Source organism: Lissotriton vulgaris, chromosome 2_2, assembly GCF_964263255.1.
Source record: "Lissotriton vulgaris chromosome 2_2, aLisVul1.2, whole genome shotgun sequence".
NCBI lineage: Eukaryota > Metazoa > Chordata > Amphibia > Caudata > Salamandridae > Lissotriton > Lissotriton vulgaris.
Window position 1 is genome coordinate 148,840,262 of NC_141688.1, and position 25,398 is coordinate 148,865,659.

The window sequence follows — 25,398 nt, forward strand, 5'->3', positions numbered from 1 at the left end:
TCCATCCGGTGTCGTGGCACACAGGGCATAACTCCTGGCTCTGACTTTTGCAGGGTGTTGTGGCGCACACGGGATAATTCCGGGCTCTGTGTTCTGTAATGTGAGTGGCACACACGGCCCAACTCCTGGCTCTGACTTCCATAGGGTGTAGTGGCACACACGGCCCAACTCCTGGCTCTGACTTCCATAGGGTGTAGTGGCACACACGGCACAACTCCTGGCTCTCATAGGGTTTTGTGGCGCACACGGGCTAACTCCTGGCTCTGACTTCCATAGGGTGTCATGGCACATAGGACATAACTCCTAGCTCTGACCATAGTAGGGTGTTGTTACACACGAGGGATAACCCCTTGATCTGACTATAGTAGGGTGTTGTGGCACACACAGCATAACTCCTGGTTCTGACCTCCATAGGGTGTTGTGGCGCACACGGGCTAACTCTTGGCTCGGACTAAAGTCGGGTGTTGTTACACACGCGGGACGGCTCGTGGCCTTGGCTCACTTGGGGTGCTGTGGCACACTGGCTGGCCTCTGCCCCCTACGTGTTCTATTGGCACATGGGTCAACACCTGTCACTGGTTCCGGCAAGGTGGGTGGCCTGCCTGTGACTCCCACTGGATGCTGTGACTCCCGCCTACTAGAGAGCTCCTGGCTCTCACTATCATTGGTGCTGTGGCACAGAGGGGGGCAACTCTTGACGTTGATTCCCACGGTGTGCTGTGGCACCTAGGACTAACAATGGGCTCTGACCACCGGGAGAGCCCGGCTGGGTCCCGCCTCGCTTCTTGTGAGTTCTGAACTCAAACCAATAAATAGTCCGCAGGTTTATGTGCGGGGCAGGCGTCCCCGCCGGACCCTGCCCCCACATTCAGAAGTGTGTGGTGGTGATGTTAATAGCGCCCCCTGATTCCTAGCGCAGTAAAATAGAAGGATGGCTCATATTCGTTCAGCAACCACGCTTACAAGCAGATTTCATACTATTGCAGCAGGTGGCCCCCGCTGATTCACGTATCAACGGGACCTTCGTGGCCCGAGACCCGCCCCTGGTCTTCGGACACAGTCATCAATCCCCTCCCAATGTCCCCTCGTCTCCGCGCCCTTGTTTATAGCCTCTTCTGTTTCTGTTTGCTGTGTTTGTAGAGCGCAACGCCAGCGCTTCAAGGCGCTGATCCGCATGAAAGTCTTCCGTCTAGGCTAGAGTCTGCATACCCGCGCTCAACGCTCCTATATGAAGGCGATATATTTGTTTTTCTTGACGGTTACCAGTGGACCCTTGTAATGAATATAACTACTCCCCGCACGCCCAAGTCACCCCCGCAACGTAAGAACTTTTTGAGCGCACGCTTCGTGAGGAACGGGTGGGGTTGTTATGCAATGCAGGGTGGGCGCGGGGTGCTGTTTTCTGTTGGAGAGGGTGAAGTGTTTGGGTTGGGCTAGCCTTCCCTCGGCCGCCGCAGATGTTGGTCTGAGAGAGAGTGTTGTGTGTAGAGCTTCCAGCCTCGCCGCGGCCGCGGGGGTTCCCCGGACCCGCGCAGCCGGGCCTGGGATGAGGGGGACGTGTAAAGCTGGCACACACATGCATCTCTAGTTCTCTACTCTTGCACGCGAGGCTCCCTGAGCCCTGTAGGAACAAGAATGCACCGCAGGAAACAAACTGAGAGGAAGCCACGAGGGGGTGAGTGTGCGCGCCGGAGCGAAGGGTAAGAGCGCCTTCTGCTGGTGACTCTCGGAACTCTTCCCTCAGCACGCCCCTCTGCTTAGCAGGACAACTAGAGGGGGTGTTGGGGGAAGGGAGAAGAGTGGCACCAGGGGCAGAGGGAGCAATGAGACGCAGACAGACTGACAGACACGTGTAGAGAACAGACGGGGATAGAAAGCGGGAGAGGGCTATGGAGAGACAGGCAGACAGGCCAGGCCAGGCCGCCTTATATACAGAGATTGGGCCACGGAGTGAAGCTATTGAATGCACAGAGACAGGTGGAAATGTCAATGATAAGGAAAGAAAGAACGACAAGAAGATGGGCAGACAGAGATGGGCAGACAGGCGATCAGAGAGACATCGTGGTCTGGCCAGAAGGGTGAAGCAAAGACAGGGGGCACAGATATGCGTAGAAAGAAGACGTGAAGTGACAGGGAGGTGGACAGAGAGACAAGCAAACACGTCTAGACAGACAGATGAAGACAGCGGTGAGATCAGGAGTGTGAGAAATGCCGGGCAGAGACAGATGGGTATAAAGAGGGCATACAGAGGAAGGCCTAGACAAAGAGGCTGGTAGACAGACAGACATCAGCCACAGACTGTGAGAGAACCAGGAGACGATGGTACCGGCAGGTGGCGACACTGATCCATCCACAGGCTGGTAGAGGGGCAAGATACTGCGTTGAACGGGCGGGGGCATCGCAGGCGTGTTTGGTGGTGTTTTAAGAATGTTTGGGAGCAGCAGCAGAGCAGGGCTGGCGTGTCCCTTCTCCGGCTCCAAGAAGTTTGTCCTTTCTCTGGGAGTTGCCTGCGCGCCTTTTTCTTTCAATTAAAAAGTCCTACTCGCCAGCAGGCACGGGCCACCGCAGAAAACATGGCATAGGTGGTTATGCAGGCGTGCAGGTCGCGGCTGCCATTGAACGAGGGAGTCTGTGAGGAGCGGGGGCGAGGCCCGCATGATGCATCGTTTCTGTCAGAAGAGACGGCCCTGGGGGTTCAAGAAGTCCCAGGGCGCCGCGACGCTACCTCCTGGCGCACCCACTCACACGCAGGACCGGGGCCACCCCAGGTTCCACTCTCGTCCCCAAGAGGAACGTATTAATGTAGGCAGCCGGGGCACAGGCAGCGCCCCAGCATCTGCCGGCCATTCAGCTGCAAGTGCAAGCCTCCATCAAAAGCCGAGCGTACCCACGTGACCCAGCAGAACAGACAAGCAACCTCACATATCCACGCACTTCAACCGTTGCTTCCACAATAACACTTCCATTTATGGACGAAACGTACGTGTGTTGTACTAAACATACTTCAAAATACACGACTCCCCCCCCCCCCCCCCAGATAAATCAAGATGCGTTCGCCGCTTTAAGATGTAGTTTGACTTTCACTCCCACTGTCATTAACCCTCCTCTCGCCGGGCACTTGTGTTCATTCACCCAGCGCATAGTGCTCAAACACGTCTGCCCACACTGGTTTCTAGTTGACTCACACCATGGCCTGCTGCTACTTTGTGTCCCGACTGTTACTAATCATTTAGCACCGCGTGTTCTAGGTGTGTCACCAGCTAGACACTATTGCACCACCGCGGAACGTGCGACTTTGTGCTTCTCATCCCCAATCAGCCCGTACAGCTTAAGCAAGGTGTAACGCAGCGCCTCAATCCACGCATGCAGCGGGATAGTCTAGGCGCCATGTAACAGATTGCCTTAGCTCACTCCTGCAGCGTGACACCTCCTGCAGTGAGCATCATAGTGCCTCCGTTTCACCACGCGTGCAACTCAATGACCAACGTAGTCCATTGGATGAGATACCACTGCCTCAAACTTACCTGTGACAAAACAGAAGTGCTGATCCTCGGGAACAACAACCCGACGGACCATGGATGCAAGCTCAGTATCATCCTCGACAACCACCTGATCAAGAAGCGACTAATCAATGCGTCGACTCCTGCTTTCCCACCTTCCGCATGCTCCACAGATTCTCTAAATGGATCCCAGTTTACACCTGAAAAAACGCCATGTAGCCCCTCGTCAGCAGTCGCCTTGACTACAGCAATGCCCTCTTCACCAGAATCCCCACCTCGCTCCTCAAAAGACACCAGACCATTCAGAACGCTGTAAGCAGACTCATCTTTGACCTCCCAAAATAGACCCACATCACCCTTCACCTCAGCAACCTCCTCTGGCTCCCCACACAGAAAAGATGCCAGTTCAAGATACTCACACAGGACCACAGAGGACCATCCTACATAAAGCATCAACAAAACTTCCATTTGCACCAAGACACCTGCACTCCGCTTCACTTACCCCCCGCACATATTCCCCGCATCCGACGCAGCTGGGGCCGCTCCTTCGCCTACATCGCCGCCAAGGCCTGGAACGACCTGCCCCATCAACTCCGAACAGCACCGTCTCTGGCGAACTTCAGAAAGAGACTCAAGACCTGTCTCTTCAATGGAGACCTAGGACCCTCAGCGCCCAGCTACCCTGAGGGGTGACAGTGCAGCGCTTTACAAATGACTCAATGATTGAATTCCGCCATGCAGAAGAACAGCTACTGCAGTGTAAAATTGCCTTAGTATAGTCATGCAGTGCTATATTTACTGCAGTGTGTATCATATTGCTGCAGTTCAGCCACGCGTGGTGTAGCTCATGCAGTAACAGCTTGCTTCAGTTTTTCCATGCAATGATTTTGCTTGTTCCCCATGTAAGACTGCCTTATCTTAGTCACGCAGCACAATAGCTACTGCAGTGTAAGATTGCCTTACCTCAGTTATGCAGTGTGGTAGCTACTTCAGTGTGTATCATACTGCCTCAGTTTATCCAAGCAGTGTCAAGGATAGTGCAGTTTGTAGCTGTTTCCTTCATTTTATGCATGTAGCGGCAAATCCACATGTGGTGTGTGAAAGGTTTCTGCAGTTCAGCCAAGCTTTGGGATAGCCATTATAGTGGATAACAGATTGCTTCAATTCCAGCAGGCAGCAGCTTAGCTACAGCACTGCCATGTAACAGAGCAGCTAAAGCTAACTCCAGCCATGCAACAGGACTACAGATTTCCTTAGTTCAAACATTCATCAGGATAGCTTCTGCAAACTAACAGGAGTACTCGAAGCAACAGGATAACTCTAGCAGTGCGCAGCAGAGCTTTCTCAGTTGAGCCATTCAGCAGGGCAGTGTTTACTCGCCTGTCCGAGGTGTACCATGCTATGGGGTAGCCAGATTGCCTCACTTTGTGCCAGGGTCCCACACAGTGTGGGATCCATGGAACAGGTTGCCTAGCACAGAGTGTGGCAGATGTTTCTCAGTTCATTCCATACAGCAGGATAGCTTCTGCCGGGTGCAAAAGAATGCCAGAGTTGAGACATGCAGTGGATTGCGAATGTGGCAAGGTTGCAGCTGTTGCGCAACAGAATACCACAGGTGAGCGACCAACTCTCTTTTCAAGAGGATGGCACGTTGTGGCCTTTCAGTGTGTACACAAGGGCCAGACTCAGAACCCATCTGGCACTATTATGATATATAAGCATGCCAGGAATGCAGGATTCCGGAAATTTCTGACAGCTGAGCTATTAGGCTAGCCTTCAGCTGAAATTCAAACAGAATAGGGGTTGTGCCTGAAGAGCATCGCACAGTCACTCACTTTTCCCAATTAGATTCTAACTTCCTCTCCCCTCCTCATTAACCTACATTTTTGCCTTCTCGTCAGCGCCCTTCAGCGCCCTGAAGTATCCAGAGGGTAACACACACTGTTTCATAAATCTAGGCCAGGACTTCCCCTTGCCTAACTTAGCATAAGGGCCTCAGAGGTGGTCTGATAGCAACAAGTCACTTTCATACATCTACACTGAAGTGTAATCGCCAGAGGTGGGAATGGAGCATGTGTATAGTCTAGAGGTAAAAGGCTTGAAACCCCTTGACATTTGTATTGCACTGAGCATGGTCTCTGCTTGTTGTCATGACTTTGGCTAAGTTAACTGAAATAGAACATTCTTTGATGCCAAACTGTTCCAAATGTGTGCATACCTTCAAGGGTCTGGTCTGCGAACTGTGACATTTCAGTTTGTCAGCATCTATTTCAGTTGGCTACCAGTAGTCAAATGAGTTTCCTTCGGGGAGGACTTTTTTTTTTCATTATGGCCGGAAGGCATCAACGCTCTGATGCATGATACAAAGGTACAGCAAGTAACAGTTACAATAATTACGTTCAGACCTATTTGATTGGTAGTGGTGACCAGGACAAATGCAGCCGTTGGACAAGAGATGTACACGGTTCAAGCATCGGTTAAGATGGTGTGGGGACACAATAAATGTAGTTCGTCTCCTGGACAGAGTACTTGGGTATAGAAGGTATTAGAGAAACGAATGTCCTGGTATGATCTCAGGTAACTGATTGTAGACCTTTCCCTAGACTGATACTATAATGTACATTAGAACATGTAGTGGAATGTTCAAGCACTAATGGCAATTGATGGATGCGTTCTATAACACAGTATCATGTGATGCAATCATAATCCACCAACCAATCAAAATCCAGCTCCTGCAGCTCTCATCTCCAGGAACTGATTAAGATGTCAAACTAGCCCGGGAATTGATATTTCATGGCAAATACATGAGTTATATGTGATCTTTTTTTAAAACTTTAAAATAAGAAATATTTGTCTAGAACTGTTCTTCCCTGTGGAAATGCTCTAATAGCATTAATGAACAGTCGAGAGGGCATTATGAGTGAGATAATTGGCTCTCAGACTGGTTATGTGCCCTCACATTTAGCTCATATGTATAACCTGGGTGATGAGCTGGCAATTAACTAGTGAAATTGCCCTCTAGATCATCCATTAATGCTATCTTAATTCCCACTATGGAATAATGGTCTCATGCTAGGCATTTATAGCTCTTAATTGCCCTTTCACCAAATTAAGTTCCCTGCCATCTGCACTTAATTGAGGGTGCCGGCAATTGACTGCTGTCAACTCACTTAGAGGAGTTCAGTGTCACTTAAACAGGTTACAAGAGAACTTCGGCTTACTAAACCAATATTTTGGCTAATTTTAAAGATGTTTTGTTTAAATTTAATATCATTTATTTTATATAGCGCTAACTACCCATGAGGATATGTTTAGTGCCAAACAACCAAACCAGGAAAAATAATGTCTATACTGGGATTATATCACGATAACATGTTACTCTACATCTACAACACGCCGACAAGGACGAAAAGGTATGTTTTGGTTTGGGGCTCCGAATTTAGTGAGGGAGCCCCATTCTAGTGTTCAAGATAAATATATATATTTATCATGCTGAGAAGGAACAGACTGCAATATGTTTCATGAAAACAGCGCGCAGGCTTTATTTTAGTGTTTCTTTCATGTGTGCAGCCCTGTAGTATTGCGTGGAGTCACATTTTACAATTACAGACATTATGGGTCCTTAAACTTAATGAAAAGCGTTTGTGATTCTGAATAAACTTATCGCTGCCATGTGTCTAGCAACATGCCTGCCTCGCCCGAGGCGAGTTTCACAATAGCCGTAGCCTGCCTCTTAATAACATTCTTTAGTCTATGTAAAACTCGTAAAAACAACAGAAGGAAAGTGTATCTGTGTTCAGAAAGAGGTTTTGATTCTGAAACCGCGTTGGTTGGAAACACTAAAATACTTGACTGCTATTGAAGATTGCCCCAGCGCTAGAATAGCCTGTTTACAAAAGCAACAGGCTGTTCCTTTAATTAAAAAAAGATTCTCCTGTTCAAATGTAACCTTTACTGGAATTTTAAACACGTTGGCTACCATAACTCGAATTCCAGCGCCAAATAATCTTTCTTCTTTTCTTCTGCCTCATATGACATTGGAGAGTAAACAGGAGAACCCTGGGTAAATAATTGGATTTGTGATGATAGAGTCCATGTGCTCAGCAAGATTCAAAGCTTTCACGAGTGCAAACATTTCTAAATTTACATGTGCCGGGCCCTGACTTGCAGCCCACCGGGGTAGGGTTCATCAGTGAAGAGAGGGATTGAGTCTTTATTGATTGATAGGCTCCCAGAGAAGCGCCTCGAAGCGGGAATGAGACGGGAGCATGGCTTAAAAAAATCACAGCCAGGTGGCTGAAAGCCAGGTGACAATAGATTTGATGGTTGGTGTATGTGGAAAGCAAGTCAGACGGGTGGGCCCTCTGAAATATGTATAATAAATTTTTTAGAGTTAAGCCAAAGATTTGAAATTTGAGTTCTGCAGCATGGGGACTAGAGGGTTTTCCTGCCAACGGGGCACATACATGGATGAGAGTTTCGCATACAGTATGAAGTAGATTGTACACTTAGGAGCCGATTGAGCTCTCGCTAGGAATGCCTCCAGACAGGTTACGGAACGAGCAAATCTGATTCGGTGCCTATGCCTCCGACCGAATCTTCCCCCTGTTCTGAATGACCAAGTACGATGCGAAGATCTCATCCGCGTCAACCGAATCGTTTCTGAACCCGATCCTGCCAGCCTGACTCGTTCACAACCGAATCTCACAGCTTCCGAATGAGCGAGTACGATGCATGATTCAGACAGCTGTATCGACTCTGTATCAGCGGGACAAAAAAGCTGTGGGAATCGGACTTCGGGGGGCTGTAGCAGGCCCCCCCTTCACCCAGGGCTCTCCGAATCGGTCCTGTGGGAGTACCCTTGGGTCCCCCCTTTCCATGCATACACAGCATGGCACCCACCACTTTTTGCTATGGAAACCTGTGTACACGTTCGGTATACAGGCTCCCATAGAGTTCAATGGGAGTCCAAGCAAACCAAGTCCATCACCATATGGGTGCATCGGAATCAGTCGGTCGGATTCGCGGAGCCCAATTCGCTAGGAAAGCCCTCCGGTTCCGAGTCGTATGGAGGGCTTTCATAGAGAGATCGTAATCGGCCCCCAAACTGTTAATTTTATGCTCCTTTGGTTGAATATAGGAGGCTGTTTACTACGAACATGGAAAAAAGGGGGTTGTGCAACCCTGTGCTTTTGGCTTCAGAATTGTACCCTATTTGGCTTTTATTTTTACCTTGGTCTATTTTTCATTTTCATTTCACTCTCCTGTATAGTGCCTGGTTTATGTTTCAATTTTGGAAGACTCTGTTTTTCAGAAGAGGAATTTACCAAATTGATTAGTAATCCCTCTGTCCTGAATAAGGTGGTAGAACACAAGACTACTGATAAAGAATAGTGTCTCAAGTCACAAATTCTAAAAGAAAGAAAAACTAACAGAATAATTTTTTGTTAGAATGATGTAGATTGGAATTATTCTGGCAGGTCTTTAAGTCCAAAATCTACCAGGTCTCTTTCCAGAAAAGAAGTTGTTTATGGAAAAATGCCCCTGATTATGAACAGATGTTTTAGAGAATGGATGATGTTACCTATTGATACAGCAAAGGAGATAGTAAATATATTAAAACAAAGAAATTGAACAATTGGAAGAAAAACTAAAACGTTCCAATAGTTTAATGGATGGTAAGAAAAAAGATGAAGAAATAAACGGTCAAATGAAAAAACTTGATGACTATCTGATAAAAAGGACTATTAAAAGAAAGATACTAGGAATTACCCTATAGAAAAAACGTCGAATATCTTCTGGATTATACACAACATCAAGCTCTGATAACTACCAGGTTCGGGATTTTAGACAGAAAAAGGTGGTGACTTGCTCTAGCACTTTTTCTTCGGATGCAGATAGCTAAGGTCCTTCAGGGCTGATGCTAGATTGTGAGGCCCACAATAATCTTGGACTAAATGAATAATATATGTGCTTCTTACCCTCGTTTTTTGGCGTACCGCAGTGGTCGAGAGAGTCTTATGCATAGGCAGGTACCACTGTCAGTTCCTCTCCCAGGATTATTTAAAGAGAAGTAGACAACAGTACTACAAAAGTATTGGAAACAACAGAAGATAAGTCCAGAATAGCTGTCTTAAATCTAACCTCTTAAGCCTTCCATTGGAATGAATTGAGGGTTATAAGTAAAGGACGCCCGTTTGTGGCGTCTCAGATATTAAATTGGTTTCGAGTTATAGAGTGTGTTAGAAATGGGGTCTCTAGTTGGCAGAGGTAAGCACCTTGTCCAAGTAGGGAGCACCACTCTAATCAGAGAAAGTCAGAAGCACCGCAGGATAATCTGTGTTCACCTTCTGGTAGCTTGGCGCAGAGCAGGCAGGCTTCCCTTAGAGGCAATGTGTAAAGTATTTGTGTAACACACAAACCCAAAACACAGTAATGCACCACAAAAAGACTCTACACAGATCTATAAAAAAAATTGAGAATCTTTTTATTACTAGGATATGTTCAAAATGACAAAAACCCAATCACTGGGTTCAAATGTTTCAAATTTGTACATTTAAGGCAAAAACAGCGAAAAGCTTTGGGTTATCAGAATTTGGCCGCACTGATAAAAATTCAACCTCTGGGTTCAAAGGTACTGAGAGTGTGAATACGAGGCAAAAAGCAGTGCTTTGAATTAGGCTGGACTAGCTTTAGACCCTTTACGGTAATGTTGCAGTGTTAGTACAGAGACCGGGTTCTAATTCAAGAATGCATCTTTGCGGTTACGTTGGGCAGTCTTGGTAAATCAAAAGGAGTCACCCAGTTATGGACCTCAAGCTATCTTTGACATAGCCAGGCCGGCAGTTGAGACTGCACCGACCCTGTAGGTACTGTACCGTTGTAATGATCCAGTAGCCATCATGCGGCAAGTCTCGCTGCAGGAAAGGCCCCGGGGTGGGAGAAGAGACACGTACAGCAGTTTGGCTCCGGCGACCTCGGGGAGATTGTTCTCAGAGCTGTATTGTTGCGTGGCAGGTGAGGGTCGCAGGTCTCCCTGGCTTCACTTGGCAACACGTCGGCCACATGGGGCCACACTGAAGGTTTCGTTCGGTGCAGCTTTGGCGCTGGTACAAATGCTCACTAGGAGGGGAGGTCACTCTGTGGGAGGTTCCCGAGGTGCAGCATGGGGAAATTGCTGGACAGGTGATGGTTCCTTTCGGCCTCAGGCTTTTCCCTCAATGAACTTCTGCCCCACACGAAGAGAGGTGGCGACTCCAGTCAGCTAAAAAGTCCTGGGTGCCAGTAACTCCGTCACCAGGCACAAATGAATGGAGGATTGTATAAGCGCGAAAATGCAGACTGTAATACCACACTCACTTCTGAGCAGCACCAGCTATCAATCCAGCACACTCTCACAAGACAAAGTACTGGCAAGAGTAGAACGGTATGGTGAGCTGTAAACAAGATGATCACAAGGTCTTTGCTATCTCTGAGACCTTGTGGAGAACAGGAGGCAAGACAGCAAGCCCTTGGAATCACCCTGGGCTGAAACCTTAGTTCTTGTAGCCGGGTAGAGGTCAGCAGGCAGCAGGGAAGCTCAAAAAGCTGGGGCAACATTTCCTGGGAACAGTGAGGCACAGCAGAGAGGCAAACCTTCCAGCGCAGCAGCATTTACTCCAGCAGAGTTTCTTGCAGGTCCAGTAATGTACTACTTTGATAGGGCTAGAGCCTTCATACCTATACCCCAAAATGCCTTTGATGCAGGAGGGACTTAAAAGTGGCCTTCAGGAGTGATCAAGGGTCCCTTCCAGCCCAGTCCTGGCTCCAGACTACTGGTTGGTGGCAGATTAGCCCGTTATGTGAGAGCAGGACACAGCCCAATCAGATGTAAGTGTGAACCGCCTCTCCCTCTCCTAGACTAGGGAAGCTATCACCCAGCCCTTCCTGTGTTTGTGGCTGTCTAGAGTGTATGCACAAACGTGTAGCTGTGACCCTGGCAACACATGGATTCGAGACAGGCTGTAGGCACACTGAGCAAAGGGAATAGCAGAGAAATGTCCACTTTCTAAAAGTAGCATTTCTAAAATTGTAGTGATAACTCTCTTTAATAGTAAAGCTGGATTTATCATTAATATTCCAAACATGACAGAATAACTCCTTTCAGATCAGGAATTACCACTTAAAAGTATACAACAGAATGTTATGTTATGTTAACTGGGATTTATAAAGCGCATAATCACCAACAGGTCTCTCAGCACTGCGAGAGAGTAGCTAAAACCCAACAAAAAGTTGAATGTACATGCTCCGGGTCAGGGCCTATGATGTGCCCAAAGCCTCTATAAATAGAAGAGTCTTGAGTCTTTACCTAAATGGGAGAAGGGCGGATTTGTACGTAGACTCTCTGGTAGACTATTCCAAAGTTGGGTATCAATACAGAAAAGGCTCTGCCACCTTTTGAGGTTATTTTGAATCGCGGGCAGGCTAGTAGGCCTGCCTCGCACGACCTAAGGGTACGTCCTGGCACATAGTGCCCTAGGTGCTCCTTGATGTATATTGGGGCCATGCCTGACCATGGATGGCTTTGTGAGCGATGCAGAAGCCTTTGTAGCTGGCTCTCTGTTTAATGGGAAGCCAGTGCAGCTGCTGCAGTAAGGAAGTAGCATGTGCCCGTCTTGGGGGCCTAAAGATCAGCCTAGCTACACTTATGAATAAGGCCTTAATAAAACAATTCCATGAGACATTGTAACCCCCTGTGGATACTGTGCTATTTATTTTTTAACAATGCCTTGTAAACATTATTTTTGATTAAAGAAGATATACGTCACCAGTATGTTAATGTTTCTGTCTTTGGTCTGTGAACAGTCTTGGACTTATTGACAGTTATATGCTATTGTAGATAGATTTGACCCATTTCTACCACCTGTTTCAATGCCATTTAGTGTATTAGGATCGCTTTTAAAAAGCAAATGATTGAGCCCCAGTCACATATAATGTTTTTTTTCTTAGATTTTAGAGATTGTGAGAACAATTCTGGATCTATGTATTCACTAGGTATGTGGTATAGAAGGTTGAATAATTTATATTTGTTTGTATGGCTGGTGTAGAAATGGATCAGTGGTATAGTTTGTGATTATGTGGAATTCTACTAATTGAATTCTCATTTTAATTCTCTATCACTTGATAAAATAGGACATTAGGAGAGACTATTTCCAGATCATGAGATTAACACCTTATTGTTATTATAGTTTTGCAATATATAATTTGTTTGACTATGTTTAGGGTCATATAGGTTGGTATTCCAGCTTTTTCTTGGAAAATAACTTTTCTTCTTTGTGGCTGTGGAGTTCAGCCAACAGTGAAATGATATTATTCTCCATACACAGCATGAGGATATCAGACTCTAGAGGCACTATTAGACCTGGCATACTTGGCATGGGATTCCCCTGAATATTTTGCCTTCACTTCCCTCTTTTTGCTCAACTAAGCAGAGGTAAAGTGCCTGAGCTCTCTCCCTTAAACATGGTAGAATTGGTAGATACTCAGGGCCCGATGTAGGTGCCCTAATACCGGTCGGAAACGGCCAAATTCGGCTGTTTCCGACCGGTATTACGCTTTCCAGATGTAGGGCATGCATTTACAGAATAGGTATTTTACTGATTCTGTATTTACCGATTCGGTAAAATTACTGAATCAGTAAATACAGACTCTGTAAAATACCGATTCTGTAAATGCAGATGTAGCTGGCACATGTCAGAGTGCCACATGGCTTTAACAATCTGTATTTTACGACCCAATCCTATTGGGTGGTAAAATACCGAATATAGGTGTGCATGCACACCAGTGCCATGTGACACACAGACATGCCCCTAGGGCATGTCTGTGTGCTACATGGCACACGTGCCTGAATTCAGGGTGCTAGAGGGTGTCAAAGTGACACCCCTGCACCCTTGCAAAAATCGGTATTTACCGAATCGGTAAATACCGATTCGGTAATGACCATTGATTCCTATGGGCTCCAATGCCCATAGGAATCAATGGGCTTTACCGATTCGGTATTTACAGAACCGGTAAATACCGAATCTTAACGATTCGGTATTTACCGATTCTGAAATACCTACATTTCCCCCCTTCTAATTTACCACTTCTAAAATACCGAATCGGTATGATTCGGTATTTTAGAAGTGGTAATTTAGAATTACCTACATCGGCACCTTTAATTTACTGAAAAGTCCCCAGTAAATCGCACTATGTGTACCCAGTGCCTATTAATTGAATGCTACTAGTGGACAACCGCACTCATTTTCCGTCCCACTTAAGTAGCACTGTAAAGCTTGTCTCAGCCTGTCACTGCAGCCTTTAGGGCAATTTTAAATTGTCATCTCGACCTGGCAAAATTAAACTTTTGAAACCACACTGACCCCAGTTAAATACTGGAGGAGGGAACTAGAGGCACAGGCGCTAGCAGGTCAGCCTCCAACATAAAATATTCAACACAAATGGGGCAGCTCCCAGTATAATGACCAAAGGTGCTCAAGGGTTAAATTGTGAGTGTGGACATCTCACAAAAAGTGAAGGACTTCACTTTTTGTGGGATGTCCACACTCACAATTCAACCCTTGAGCACCTTTGGTCACTATACGGGGAGCAGCCACATTGGTGTTGAACAAAATAAAACTTTTGCCAGTTGTAACTCTTCCTTTTTAATACTTATGTCACCCCTAAAGTAGGCCCTAAAGATTCACAGGACAGGGGTGCCTGGTACTTATAAAGTAAGAAATGTGAACTTAAGTTTTACATGTCCTTACAGGGGAAATCTAATTTTTCGCTTTATCAAGGCAATATGTCCCATAGACTAACACATGGTTACTTTATTACACTTAATACGTGATAACTTCAGTTTGAGAAGAGATAGAGAAATGCTTCTTCCACTCATTTGTAATAATAATAATAATAATACCAGCACTTATAAAGCGCACAGGTACGTCCAGAGAGGTGCTGGGCTAACCTGCCGCCGGCACCTGGGAACGAACTGCGAGCCCCCGTGTTACGGAGTCAGCCGCCCTGGCCGCAGCACCACACCTCTTCTTGAATTGAAATTGAAAGTCGTCTTTAATGGTAAAGTTGTATTTTTAGTTAGTATTCTGAAAATATCTTTCTAAACTTGGATTTTTTCTGCTTAAACCACATGTGGCCTTCTGCCAGTTTCCAGGGTCATATGACTGTTATAACCCTCCTGTGGTGTAACGTGTATTCCTTTTAGACATGGGGACAAAAGGGGCTTGGGTGTGGGGAAGGGTGTTCTTCTCCTGAGCAGAATGGCCTGGGGGGTACTACTCCTCTCTTCCCTGAGTTTCAAAGGGAAGCCTGAGGGCTGTACTCACCCATTTCCTGACTTCAAAGGCTGCTTGCCCTGCTACTGACAAATGCACCTCATACCTAGGCCTGCCTGCTATTGTTCCCCAAGACAGATTGGAGCCAAGCCTAGGAAAGGAGGAAGGTTAGACAAAGTGTGCACCACTACCTACAAGCTGCCACTGGGAACCTCTTATCAGAACACTCATAGACCTGTGTAAGATTTAGAAGAAGGACTGACGTGCAGTTTGAAAAAGGAATATTGCTTCTTACATTGAACTCAAGACCCCCTGAAACGACTCCATGGGTCAGTTGGCTGACCTGCTTGAACTACATGGAAATAACACGCTTCTATAGGCTTTCCCTGCAACTTCCCAGGTGACTAGCAAAAACAAGACATGTCTGCACCCTGCTGCAGACCTCTGCAGCATTGAATCCCCATCTCCAAGAGGTGCCCACTAGGTCTTGGACCTAGTGGGCACTAGCCTTGGCTGGCATTATACTCCGCCTGACTTACAATTAAGCTGCAAGGGAAATTTCTGACATTAGGGGCTCTTTGCAGCCACCTGTGGGCTCATCGCATCAGCAATTATCGCAGCGTCTCCCACCAATGCGAAGTTCCAACAGTGTCCTGCTCTGCACGCCAGTGACTGACTGCATCTAGCACCAACAAGATGCTCCAGTGGTGACCCGCTCTCAACCTCCTTAACTAATAACCCAATTTCTTACAGGAACACCGAGTATATTTTTGTAAGGAAAATGTTTTTCCTGTCAGGAACTTTGGTACACGCCTGTGCCGTGTTGTGCAGTTTGGTTTCTCTATTTGGCGAGTGTTCGCTAGCCAACAGATTTGCAACTGAAAATCTCATATTTTAAGAGGAATTACCATTGAGACTGTGTAATTCCCTGCTTTGTGTTACTTCAGGCACCAGCAAGGTGCCTTCTGTACAGCATTAATGGGACACTGATTCTAATACAATGACTTTGCAAACATCTTTGCATTACATTATGCCTGGTGACTGATGTTTTTTCTTTCTTCTTTGTTGCTTTTATAATATTGCGGTTTAGTGAGATGTATAGATTAGTGCTTGGGGCATATAAGGAGAGAGAGCTGGCTACTCTTCTGATTGATGTCTTTCCAAAGTGAGTTTTGTAGATCTGGTTGTATAAAATAGAGAACAGTCATCTTGCATACGATATACTTTATGCACATTTTAAAGACCCTGAGACATACCCAGGAAGGATCGAGTTTGACTAACTTAAAATGAGGAAAAAGGTAGTGAAGACTTCAGTGAATTTGAATTATACCATGCCAATATCTTGGACATATAAATGGAGCTGAGGTTCCTTTCCTTCGTAAGCTCCAAAAAATTACAGGGTGATTACTAGGTGAACCCTGTATACCAAGGATAACCATTGTGGACAGATTATGTGTTTTGCGTCATATTAAAACGGAAGAGAGAAGTACTTTTCTGTGCAGTAGTTTCACATTTTTAGTGTAACACTTTGATGTGGTCTTCCGTCTCTTTTCTCTGCTGATCTACACTAACATTTTCGATTTGAGAACATTTTTAGAATTATTTTTCGGACTCATTTAATTGGATGCTTTGACTAATAATTATGGTACTCATAATATTTGTTGTGTATTGAGTTATAATGAATTGTTTCGTGGTGGGTCAATTTGTTGACTAATAATTATGGTACACACAATATTTGTTGTGTATTGACTTATAATGAATTGTTTCGTGGTGGGTCAATTTGTTGACTAATAATTATGGTACTCACAATATTTGTTGTGTATTGAGTTATAATGAATTGTTTCGTGGTGGGTCAATTTGCTAAACATATATCACATGATTTTAATATATATTTTAGCTGTAAAAAAAAAATCCTACATATGACTGAGTCTTTCCCTGTGCTTGATTTGATTACATTTTTGGACGTGTCCAAAAGAAGGTGGTAAGGAGTCATTGAAGCCCACCAAAACATATGTGAATGTTTTTTTTAACTTGATATACTAGTTGGCGATCACAGTACATTTGAATTCTCAAACTATGAACTATCTACAGAAGGGGATCCCATATATTCCAGAAATTAGATGATAGAGTGTGAATGAGTGGGTATGAAGAGTGGGGATCTCATACTGATGAACCTTTTTGATGCACTATATGTTTGCACATATTTTTGATAATACAATACAGCAGGGTTTCAAATTATGTTGATGTATTGCAGATTATAGTTGAAAGGTGGGCACACAATCTTTGATGCTGTGTTAATATTACTGATACTGCTGCTTTTCATCGTCTCCGGGGTTCGCTTGAGTTTTAATATTGTGTATTAAATGTCAAAAGGTGCATAATGTTACTTTAGCTACTCCTGGCATTAAAGTGATATATTGCCCATGTCGAAGCCACCATTCAATGCAAACACAGAGAAGGGTCTATCGTTTAACTCTTTAAAATGGTTACATGTTGTAAATCCAGGCAACAGCCTGTTTGAGTATTTTTTGACTCTCAGAACCTTTTACTACTCACTCCCGTCCATGGTTTCTGTTTCATTTGACCACTGTGTTCACATCATCTGTCTTACATCCCAAATTGGAGACTGGAGGCTCATTCTCACCAGTGATACATGGGATCTTCAAATTCTGCACTACTCAACTACTGCGGTGTAGGTTACAGGGTACCAACAGTAAAAGGGGAGAGACTTTGCATGAATTACTCAAAAGTAGGAAACCCAAGTGAATCGTGTATTGAGCACTCAAGTGACTCAGTAATGATAGTGTTGAAGTCTAGATGCTTGAGCTAATGACAAAGGAAAAGGGCAGAACAGACATCTAAACCAAATATTAGCTGTCCCTTAATAAATATAACACACACACATGCACGCATACACACACACTCGCACACACATGTGTTCAGGGGGCCTACAGTCCATGCAAGATCTTGCCACCAATTCAATAATCTGTGGTCTAGCGGGACAGGTGAAAGTGGGTGTCATGAGTCAGATCCATGCAAATTTTCAAAACCAGCTTGATATTTAGGAGACATTGTTATACGTTCAACGCTGTATCAGTGTCCCACGCCTCAGTGTGTGTGCGCGTGTGTTTGTATGTTTTCATGTGTTACTTATGTTGACTTTTTCTTATGTAATGGGAGGGTGGCCGTCAACATCATTTATTTCCCCTGGCAGCGATGGGCACAAAGAGGCGTTCATTACCACTCTGCAGTTGTGTAAGGCTCAGTCCTAGAAAGGACAATTCCCAACTGATTCATAGCTCTTGTAGAAAATATAATAATCAATCAATCAGAATATTTGTAAAGCACACTACTCACCCCTGAGGGTCTCCAGGCGCTGGGAGAGGGAAGGGGAGGTGTGCTGCTACTACTCGTATAGCCAGGTCTTGAGTAGCCTCCTGAAGTTTAGTAGATCCTGGGTCTGCCATAGAAGGATGGGGAGGGTGTTCCAGGTTTTTGCGGCGAGGTGGGAGAAAGATCTGCCGCCGGTGGTTGCTATTCGGAAGAGGGGGATGGTGGGGAGGGCGAGGTCATCAGAGAGGAGCTGGCGGTTCGGGATGTAGAAGGTGAGTAGCTCGTTGAGGTATTCTGGTCCAGTGGTGTGGAGTGCCTTGTGTGCGTGGGTGAGGAGCTTGAAGGTGATCCTCTTGTTGACGGGAAGCTAGTACAGGTCTCTCAGGTGGGGTGTGATGTGACTGTGGCAAGGGATGTTGAGAATCAGGTGTGCAGAGTCGTTCTGTATGCGTTGCAGTCGTTTCAGGAGTTTGGCCAAGGATCCTGCGTAGAGGGTGTTTCCGTAGTCCAACCTGCTACTGACGAGGGCCTGGTTGACTGTTCTTCTAGTTTCGTGGTGATCCACCTGTAGATCTTGCGGAGCATGCAGAGGGTGTTGAAGCAGAAGGACGAGACAGCGTTGACTTGCTTGGTCATGGAGAGTGTTGAGTCCAGGATGAACCCCAGGTTGCGTGCGTGGTCGGTGGGTGTCGGTGCTGCTCCCAAAGAGGTCAGCCACCAGGAGTCGTCCCAGGCTGAGGTAGTGGAGCCGGGGATGAGGACCTCCGTCTTGTCAGAGTTCAGTTTCAGACGACTGTTTTTCATCCACTCGGCGACGCTCTGGGTTCTGCCGGAGAGGTGGTGGTCCATTCCAGAGCCATGTCTCAGATCCCTGCGTTGTGGAGGTGGGTGCATAGGGTGCAGTGGCACACAGTGTCGAAGGCATCGAAAGGTCCAGAAGGATAAGGGCCGCGGTCTCGCCGTTGTCCAGCAGGGCCCTGATGTCATCGGTGGCGGCTATGAGGGAAGTTTCGGTACTGTGGTTGCTGCAGAACAAGGACTGGGATGGGTGTAGGATGCAGTTCTCCTCGAGGTAGCGGGTCAGTTGTCTGTCTTCTCGATGACCTTCGCCAGGATTGGGAGCAGGGTCAGACTTGGTTTTTTGAGTAAGGCGTTGATCTCGGCATGCTTCCAGCTGTCCGGGAAGGTTGTGGTCTCGAAGGAGATGTTGATGGCCTTGCGGAGATGGGGTCCGATGGTGGCGCTGTTATGTTGAAGATGTGGTGTGGGCATGGGTCTGACGGAGAGCCAGAGTGGACGGTGTTCATGATTTGGATGGTGTTGTCGTTGTTTATGTTGGTCCAGGTGAGCAGGGGATGGATGTGGGTGATGGCCATGGGGCCAGAGGTCTCGGTGGCTCCCGAGCCGTCAGGTTGTTGAAGCTGTCGCGGATGTCTGCGATCTTGCGATGGTCGAAGGTGGCAAGGGAGTCGCACAGGTCTTACGATGATGGGTGTTGGAGCTGGGGTGGAAAGTTCCTTCACGATTTTGAAGAGCTCTTTACTGTTGTGTGCGTTGTTGTCTAGGTGGACCTTGAAAGAGGCCCTTTTGGCGGATCTGATGAGGTGATGGTGTCTTCGGATGGCGTTCTTTTGGGCTGCGTAGCTGTCCGGTGTCTGTTCGCGGTGAGGTGTGATTTAATTTCAAATGTATTTGTTGTATTCTTGTGTAGATAAAATTAAATAAAAATAAAATAAATTAAATAAATTATAGCTCATTCAATAATTACTTAATGATCCTCCCTTTCTTGCCTGAAGAAAAATAAAATAATATTCACAGTTGCCACATTGGGATGAGTTGCCAACAGTTCACTTCTGTATAGTTTACGCCAGGCGGGGAAAATGAATATTATTGCAGCAGAAATTCAGCTGATATGCAATTAGACTTTTCACTTTGCCATTCAAAGTAAAAGAAAATCTAGCGTACAGCCTTCCTTCGTTATTATTGTTGGCAGTTTTCAGGTTATTACCATTTTGTGATCAATAGTCATTATTTATTTACACTTCTAGTAACTGAGTTTTAATGTATTCAGGGGAACCTATCTTGAGAGCACAGCTTTCTCTTTTCAGCAGCCCCTGGTCCAGCTCCCATTCTCATTTTGACAGAGACACATGTAAATTAATCTATTTCTGGCAATGAAATAAAATGATAAGCAAATGAGGCGTGACCTGGACGTTGAAGGTGAATGAACTGAGACTCTTTAGTAGATCCTCAAGGGAGCCTGTGACATGGTGTAGAGCGAGAGAGCAGCTGATGAAGCAATCCATTGCAGAAACTCCTCAGTGGGAAAGCTTGGAGATATACATAGCTCTGTAATGGACCTGCTTGACGTCACTGGCTCTCCCTTGTAAGAGGTCAGACTGCTTGAGAGAAGGGGGGAGGGATAAGAGATTGTTATTTTAAACTTTACCTGCCCTCCTTGCGATCCTTCTGGATCCAAATATCTTGTTGGTATAGATTTTAGACTGCATAATATATTTTTAGGTTTTTAATGAAACTTCATTTGAGTAATCTGATACACCATTGATAAAACAAAGGCACCTGGGTTCATGGAAGATAAACACCAACGTAACACATATTGAAGAAAAAAAAGATCATTTATTTTTAATAGCTCATCCAAAAAATCTCTGTATTGAAGCAGTGCCATACAAAAAGGACAAACTCATAATAGCATATGAAATTCGATATTCTGAACTTGAGGCCTGATTACGACTTTGGCGGTGCAGGAATGGCACCGCCAGCATAAGTGACTGATTTTATGTGGCGTAATTCATTGTAGAATAGTTTTTAACACGTCTCATCAAGCCATACAGCATATGGTTAAAAAAGCTATCATTGATTAATATACCCTCTTGGGAAGAGTGGGGGGTCCCAACCTCTACCCTTGGTTTTATCGACAGAAATTGCCTTGAATCGGCTATAACTGTAGGTGTTTATGTATGTGGTGTTTCTAAAGCGCAAACCTAGCCAAAAGGCAGCAACACATTTTACAGAGTCAAACACAAGCATAAAGTCTTCAAGTGACAGACGAGCTAGCTGGATTGTGGATGGTTAATGCATTGTGATTTAGTGTTCCCTAAAGAGGTGGGTCTTTAACTCATTCCTAAACTGGAGCAGTGTTGGGGTGGTCATGATGGTGATGGACACGGAGATGTTGTTCCAGATCCTGGCTGCAACGATGAATAAAGGCCAACTGCCTATTGGTTTTTACCTTGACTGTAGGTTGCTATAAGGTAAACAGATTCTTCAATACAAGTAGGGAGACATTTTTCACCAAAATGTTTCTTTTATAAGCCAATAAGGTAATTATATTGCTCGGTGTGACCCAAAGCACAAGAGAGCTGTGTGCATCATGTATTGCACTGTTTTGGCTGTCTCCGTTTTTCATTCTTCTGAGGTGAAAGCATGAGCACCCATGAGTCAATAAATAATAAAACCCTGTGGATTTCAAAATGAAGCTGCAGGCTGTAATTGAGTTCAGTACAAAAAAATGAAAAGGCAGGAAAGTGCCACATGGTAGAAGTATGTTGTCATAGCCTAGACTGGAAGGAAGAGAAGGGGAACAATTAATGGAGTGTGCCATTGGTGTGTGATATAAACGAGCTACACCAAAAAATTGAACTTTATCAAATGTTTACTGATATATGCTATAATGTTATCCAAAATGAGCTTGGTTTTCATGTAACCGTACTCTGGACAATAGTTTGAACCATATCTTCAGACACAGGAGGGTTAACAGCGAGAGTATAGAAGGAGTGCAGGTACAACGCTTAACACAATGCTTAACAGAATTGAAGCCGAACCATTATGGTGATTAAAGATCAAGTTGGTGTGAAATGCCTAAGGAGAACAGTAGCTGACAGTATCTTTTTGGGATTGGTGAGGAGACTTGACGTGGAAGAGAGTAGTAGAAGATTCTTTTGGGCTGTCTTTTCTTAATGAACATGATACCTCCAAATACAGTCTAAAATGTCCACTTCCTGGGGAGGCTTAAAACTGATAAGTGTTCCATAGGTTATCCAGTACTCCATTGTGTCCGCTGTTGGAGAAGGCTCTCGGCTTGCAGCTAAAATGATGTAGATGGAATATTACCTGCTCTGCAAAAGGGGTCCACCAGCCCTTGCAGGAGACCTTTTCTCCCAGACCTTTTCTCCCACACAAAGGATATGGAGCCCGGATAATTCACAGTGACGGAGGTGTAAGTGATACCACACCTATGTTAATTTGCTTCTGGGCTAAGAAAGGACACCCCGTGGTTTGATTCTGTCCTTTCTTAGGTTATACGTTTCATGATAGTTCATGCCGCTGGATAATGCTGACCACTTGGCAGTATGTGCTGTGCTCAGCACAGTTTTGGTGTCAGTGCCTATTATAGACTTATAGCCCAGTGTAAAAGGCTCTACCAGCCAATAAAGGCCCGCTCCAGGGTTAAAGAGAGGGGGCCTTTAATGGCCAGTGGTGCCTGCTACAGAGTGCTCCAAGGCTATTAGAATATTCTGCCACTAGAGTGCAGAATGTTCTAAGTTGTAAACAAAGGCCTCATGGAGCCTGAGGGGATTGAAATACCCCCGTGCGCCATGAGGCGTTTTGTTCACAGCAACAGCTGTGGTTGGAATGTTGGTGCTCTGGGCTTCTATCAGCCGTTAGAAGTCCGGAGCACTCCCTTGTTTTCAATGGAGCTCACTCACTGAACAAGAACTACAAACCGTGTGGGCGGCCCGTCAAAAAACATGATATCACCGGTGCTAGCTCAGACTAAGTTCTGGATATTACACCAGCTCGTATAGGATCGATAGGCCTAAGGGACAACGACTGCTGCTGGAATTGCGGCACAGATAAGGGAGACCTTGCACACCTCATCTTCCACTGCAGTAAGGTCAGCAAATTCTGGGGTAGGTGTTCGACTTCGTTAACAAAGCCCTAGGCTGCACCCTTAAACGGAAATTTGCCACTATTACCACAGCACATATCACAGCAGACATAGCCACACAACAAGACCGAAACCTTCTAGACTTCCTCCTGACGATTGCAGCCAAACGGTGCTTGCCAAATGGAAAGACACTACCAAAGCTACATTCAAAGGATGACTGAATTGGGTGACATATCTCAGAAGGGCGGACAACACTGCACTAAGACACACACCTTGGAGAAATCCCAACAGAGGGATGTGGTCAACTTTAGACAAATTCCTAAACCCATACAAACCCCCATAAAACAGTGTAACAACGCTACACCAGCAGGAAACACCCCCAGAGGCCGGCGGTCTATCCCCAAAACACCAGCCAAACATATATGTTTTGTGTGAAGTTATATGTTACAAGTAGAAACGCAACCGAAAGCAATAGACCCATATGTTCAATGTTGCATGTACGCAAGCTTATAGGGCGGACAAGCGTAGACCGGTAAAACAAAATGCTCGTCCACATTGGAACATTCGATTAAAGCCGTTTCAGCAAGAAACATGCCCTAATGTGAATGTCCACGAAACGTGGTATTTGTTATATGTCAAAGCGCATTTTTGTAACATGTAAATACCAATAAAAATATTAAAAAAAAAAAAAAAACTAACGCCCCGTAATCTAATCCTCAATCCTTCTATTGATTGATTCTATTCCATGGAATTGTTGTTATGTTTCTTACCAATCTCCCATCCTATTCTCATTGTGCACAAAACAAATGCATAAATAAGTTCCACAACTGACCATGTTTCTGATTCCTCGTTAACATCCACTGTTTCGAAATTGGTGATGTTGATACGCTAAATATATTGGCACCCCAATATAACAAAATTGGGAGAAAAATATTTCTGTTCAATTGTCTTTTCTTATCAATTACAATATCTAGTTTTATTGCAATGTCCATTTAAAATGTAAATCTAAAATAGAGCCTAATGTGCGGTCGGAAAAAATCTAGTTGCAATTTGCAACTGGTATTTTTGCGACCATTAAAGAATTTAATGAACCAACCTTTGTACTAGTAAATCGATTGCTACATTTATTCGGAATAGGTCGCAAACCAACCTTCTTCATGAATAGCAATGAGGTATATTGCAAATTGTGGTTCACTCCACTTCAACACAGGGATGGAGGTCTGCTCGGCTCAACAGACCACCAAGTTTGTGATTGCCTTTCAATATAAGCAACTTTTTCAATTTTTTTTAAATGCAGTCCATTTTTCTTAAGGGAAGTGGGGCTGCGTTTAAAAAGAAAAGTTTTCATTTTGTTTAAAGTTTGCTTACCCACCGTGGACCACCGTTGACCACCACCATCTCCCGTCTAACTTTTTTTTTATATTCGCGAAAGGGAAAGAATTCCCAAAAGATCCATTATCTTTTTGTGAAAGCATAACCTCTCCAGCTCATGAAGCAGTAATTTTTCAATGATTTTGCAACTATATGTAGATTGCAAAACATTGATGTTTCATACCCCTTCCAAATAGCCAATCGGTTTTGAGGTTACACTTCAATTGTAGAAATTGGTAAAAGTTTACAGATTATAAAATGTGGCCAGTACATATAAGACATTTTTTTTTGCAGTAGCAAACTTCGAAACAAAGTTTTTGTGAATATAAAAATGCTTTGTACATCGGGCCCCAAGTATGCACAATGAGTTACAAAAGCCACAGCTAAAGGGGCCATTTTCCATAGAATACATTGTATTGTACTTGAATTTATATAGAGCTTACTACCCCTGACGAGGTGTTGGAACGCTTATTCGGCGAGTAGCACGTTACTCCGGAACCCATAAAGTTTTAATGGTGAATTAGTATAGTGAAATATGAACATAATTTGAGTGGTGGATATGTTAGTCTGTTATTTGGATTGAGAAGGATAGTGGATGGTTAGAATAGGGAAAAGGTTTACATTTATATAGCGCTTGCTACCCCTGATGAGGTGTTGAAGCCCTTTTTGACTAGTAGCATTCTACGCTAGAACCCAAACAGGATTAGTGGGGAGTTAGTATAGGGAAATATGAAATTAATTTGAGACGAGAATATGTTAGTCAGATATTTGCATTGAAAAGGAACAGTGAAGGGATAGAAGAGAGGGATAGAATTGGGAAGTGTCTAGAAATGGTTCATAGCAATCGGGTGGGGTTTGGGGTGAATAAAGAGGGGGTGGAGAGGGCTCAGAGTCAGGGGAAGGGTTAAGAAAGTCTCCCTGTTTCAGCTGACAGACCTTCAACGCTCGGCATTACACCGACTAGAGTTTTTTA

At 45.0% G+C, this 25,398-nt stretch overlaps 1 protein-coding gene across 2 annotated transcripts in view; it reads left to right on the forward strand.

Annotated features, from left to right (window-relative positions):
• Nucleotides 1-25,398, forward strand: part of BDNF (brain derived neurotrophic factor) — a 118,676-nt gene that overhangs the window by 1,962 nt on the left and 91,316 nt on the right. The gene's annotated exons all lie outside the window — the stretch shown is intronic.